General features: G+C 31.1%; 1 long non-coding RNA gene across 1 annotated transcript; it reads right to left on the bottom strand.

Moving 5' to 3' along the window:
* Positions 1-1,413: 1,413 nt before the first annotated feature.
* Positions 1,414-5,021, bottom strand: LOC113784999 (uncharacterized). Its single transcript, XR_003471174.2, has 2 exons — positions 4,716-5,021; positions 1,414-4,396 (listed from the first exon to the last, which is right to left on the bottom strand). It is a non-coding gene; the product is annotated as an uncharacterized lncRNA (long non-coding RNA).
* Positions 5,022-5,027: the final 6 nt, after the last annotated feature.

Here is a 5,027-nt window from a genome sequence, read left to right on the forward strand (position 1 = left end):
AAACATTATTTCAGAATAAAAATAATCCTTCTTTGAAATAGCTTTTTGACTTTTAATGGTTTAGCATTTAAAGTAGTTCTGTCCTTTCTTAGAAAGTGCTCTTGACGTTTCTTCATTGTTCTTGGATGGTACATTCTCTGTCTTGAGTCTTGAGTGTAGCTAGAGAAGGTTGGAGATGAATTGCAGATCAAAACAGAGAGAAATGGAGATGTTGTCTCTGTGCAGAAAAAACGGAGAATGATTAACGTTCTTGGTTTGTCAGTTTGAACTTTCTTGAGCTTCAATAATTATTCTGGAATTCTCGTTTTAAACGTTCTGGATTTCCTTTGTAATTGTCTTGTCATATGCCCAGATTGATCGAACTTTCTTGATATTTGATATTTGGAGTTTGCAGACCCTCATGACTTTTGTCTGTCTTTGAGTCCTTTGATCTTTGCGATCAAATAACCTTTTTGAGTCTGGATGATTCCTACTTGTTCCTTGCCATATACTGATTAGATATGAATAATTTCCAGAGCAGACTCTTTGTCAAAGAGATAGAAAATATTTGACCAATATGATGTGATGGACAATTTGTTGAAGCTGAAGATCATTCTCTGTTATGATGCAGAATGATTTTGTTGTTGTCTTTTCTTGATTTTCTTGATTTTGTTCTTAATTAAATCCACTCAAAAACACATGTTAAATTAACATAACATTTTAGAATCAAAATTAACTTTCTTAATTAACCTTTGTTTATTTTCATCAAAACTTTAAATATAGAGTTTGTCTCAACAAGTGCAACTCATTTAGTATGATAGTTAACCTTGCATATATTTCCTCAATAGTTTCTCCCTCATTCATTTCAAATATTCTTACTCCAATGTCTATTCTTGTTTCTTTGACATCATTGTTTCCTTCATGGTGATTTTGTAAGACATCCCAAATTTATTTGGCAATCTCAAAGTCTTCTATTCTATCATATTCTTACCTACTTAAAGCACATGGCATAATTTTTATTTTATCTATAATTGAGCTTTTAAGTTTAGAAATACCTTAACTTCTTCATCATTTGTCCACACATTTTTTACCTTTATTTCTGAGGCAACATCATTCTGATATGTTATTGGAACAAAATTACATTTTTCAACCACTGGCCACATGTCGTTATCTTGAGATTTTAAGAACAATTTCATTTTTATTTTCCATAAGTATGATGATCTTTTTGCAGAGTCTCCTTCAGGTATGAGTTTTGCTTTAGACATCAATTATTTCTGAATCTTTTCCTCTAGCACTTATTAGGTGCTCACACGCTTAGAGGTCGAGTTTGATGCCAATTGAAGTGAAAATAAAAGTCACACAAGAAAAGAGAGATTTGTAACTTTTTTTTAAATTTTAATCTAGACTTGAGATAAATGATTCTCAAATTGAAAATTTGAAGCAAATTTGAGTTCAAAATGTTTATCACTTATAAAATGAAAATGTTTACAATCATTCATTACAATCATTATTAACTTACATACCTTATTGTCTAATTTTTGCTCTAACTGAAAATAACATACAATCAATTTAATGAGGTCTAACAGATATTTTGTCCCAATAACGTGCAAAGAGAAAATTAGTAGAAGGCATAGTCGCTAGGTGACATTATGTTGTTATGAGGACAGCATATTGGCATAACTGCACTATGTTATGGTTATACCTTGGCATTAGAAAAAAATCAGTGGAGAAACAAAGCTGGTTAGGTGACATTCGAATTGCAGCAGGCTGCAACATTGTGAAGATTTCACAAATGATATGATGATTACAAATCCGTACATACAATAGTTGCATGAGCCCAAATAAGAGAGTACCATTGAAAATTTACCTTAATTTGTAAGTAAAAAATTACCTATTTTTTTCAAAGAGTTCTTCACAAAATTATCTTTTATGTTCTCATAATTGAATCTTGGATATCTTTACTTTTAAAATAAGATAATATTAGCAATATAAGACCAAAGACCAACAAGGAAAATATAGAATGATTCAATTGTTTGCTTTTCCTCCATTCAGAACTACAAATGAAACTAAACAACAACAACAATTAAGCCTTTTAAAACTAGGTAGGGTCGACTACGTGTATCAAACGACGCATTAACGTTCTATCATATAACATATTTCTTTCCAACGTATTAGTCTCTAAGTCTTTTTTAATAGTTTCTCTTTTAGTTTTTCTAGGTCATCCTCTGCCTCCATTGATTTGACTATCTTCCGTTTGATCTACTCTCCTTGTTACAGTATCTACATGTCTCCTCTCCACATGCCCAAACCACCTAAATCGAGTTTCTACCGTCTTTTCTACTATAAACATTAATTCAAATCCCTCTCTAAAGCTATCATTCCTAATCATATCTCGTCTAGTCTTTCCATATATCCTGTTATGTTCCCTAGTTTCTATACCTAGTGTGCTAAAACATAATCAAAGGAGAAATTGAACTATTCTAAACCATAATACAGTTACATTCTCAAATCCAAAGCTATGTAGACAATTTTGACACTGACTTAAAAGAATCAGTATACATCTCTTTCTTAAATTTGAAAGATGGTATCATAAATAAATAAATAAAACTGAATATATCCGAAACCCAAGCTAATAAAAGAATGTAAGTTTTCCCAGTAATTATACAATAACTACAGATAAAAATTCTAAGAACTTTCATATGATGTTACAAAATTTAGCAAAGTTAACCAAAACTAATTAAAGAATATTCCAAAAAAACAAACATCTGCTATATCTACAACAAGCCAAAGATTATAAGAATTCCAAAACACTTCAAAACAAGCTTTTATTTCTTTTTCTTCCGTCGAAAAGGTCAAATATTTTTATATAATATATAAAAATGCCACGACTTAGCGCAAGGAGTGTCAAGCCGGCCACAAAAGTCACAATATATATAGGATTACTCATAATCACCATATCCACATATTCAATCCAAATTTATATAAAAACCATTTATCATACCCGATTTTTACAACCAATTCATATAACCGGATATATTTTGCAAAACTAGTTACAAATCAGTTATGTCCATAACCATTTTTAAGCATTAAAAACTGGATTTTGACAAAAATCAGTTTTCAAAAACATTTATATTTTTAAAACTGGTCTTAAACCAAATCCATATTCTTTTTTATTTAAGACTTAACATCCAACTTTGGACTCAATATTCTTAGACAATTATCAATTTCACATAATTGACAAAATTATGTCTTTTAATAAGAGATCAAGCATAAGAGGAAACTTTTATGTCTTAAACGCTAAGTGAAGAATGAACCTATGGATATGATGATTTCAAATGGGATGCACAATCATACAATTGCAATTAAAAATAGGAAGTGTTTGTGAGGCTGAAGAATGATCCTATCTCATTTTAAAGTCAGCTTAAATAGATAACATCAATCTTTTTGTTGTCTCTAAAACAATTACTTGCAATTAAACATATTATATATTTCATGATCAAGAAATTGCTTAGAAATTTTAATTCAAGCAAGCTGAAAAGGACTCTTAATATTATATATATCACTGCAATGGGCTTTTGACACAGATCCTTCACAGTTAACCACACCCAGTACACCGCATGAAATAGCAAAATATAATAAAAATTCAGCTTCACGTGCAGGAGCTGAATCAAATAGAACTAATTTGCATTTAAAATAGAATCAATTATAGATGATGAAGGGGGAAATTTTCGGGCAATTTCACTATCTAGAAATCAAGTTACAAAAAACTTAAATGTAAATCTAATATTGCTACTAGGAAGTTCAAAATCCAAATTATCTTCTTAATTAAATTCAGGAACAAGCTCCAAAGGGGTACTGCTAAACACATTTACCCCACTTCAAAAATGGTTTCTTGGAACCAAATCTAAGTTCATGGTTTTGCAACTTATAGGAGGCTGAATTTTTGTTCAATTTTTTTGAATAACCATGAAGTGGGTGTAAAAATTGAAGCTTGTTTGGTATTTTGAGCAAACTATCCATAATTATCATATGATATTTATAAAAAGTATCTAAAAAGAACTGTCATCACAACAAGTTATCGTATGAAATCGCAAAATGAATACCAGAATGTACATATGCAAGAAACATTTATGCTACATGGAATAACTGTCCAAAAGAACTGTCATCACAACAAGTTAATATATTGCATAATCGAGAGGCTGTAACACTTACATGATCAATTCTCCAATTGCAATTGTTGTATGTACCTACTTATAACTTATAAGAGCTCACTTGTATTCAGTCACTAAATTCAAGACTTGCATCTAATCAGCTGAGTTGTTAGAAGATAGAAGGCTAGAGTTATCCTTCTCTTTCTTCACCTGGTCTCATCTAATTCTACTTCTATAATATTGCCAACAATACCTTACAGCATCTTCTGCAAATATCCAAATACCAATTACTTAACAGTTGATTAATTTCATGCAAAAAAAATCATAAAAGGGTGCTAATACTATAATATGTCCTCTTCATGATCAAGCTTTAAAAATAGAAACTATTTATTCAAAAACATCCAACATCCAATGTTGTGTTTTCTACTAGTGGCTATATATTCAAAAATATAACAAGTAGACTAAAAACACCTCCATCCACCAATTCTTAATAACCCCACCAACACAGATCAAAATTTTGTTATAACTGTCATGATAATAGACTGACTAAACCAGTAAAAAAATGAGCTCGCCACCTGCTGGTACCTGATCAATCACATACGGAACAAAACAACTTTTCACAGGGTATATAGCATAATAGCAATGCTATATCTTCTGTTTTAGATAGCATTTGGTAATGGATATAGCAATGCTATATTCTCCTTGTTTCCCACACAACAGTGCTTTCTTATCAAACACTTGATCAATTTTAACAACGGCTAAGGCTAACATGCAGAAGAGACAGCTACGTGAGACTGTGCAGCTATATGGGGCTGATGTTGTAATTAACATAAAAGGTTAATGGGTCGGTGTCACAGGTCATGACTGCAGCGGTGGAGCCAGCTTTGGATACAGAGG

The sequence above is a fragment of the Cicer arietinum genome, chromosome 7 (genome assembly GCF_000331145.2).
Source record: "Cicer arietinum cultivar CDC Frontier isolate Library 1 chromosome 7, Cicar.CDCFrontier_v2.0, whole genome shotgun sequence".
NCBI lineage: Eukaryota > Viridiplantae > Streptophyta > Magnoliopsida > Fabales > Fabaceae > Cicer > Cicer arietinum.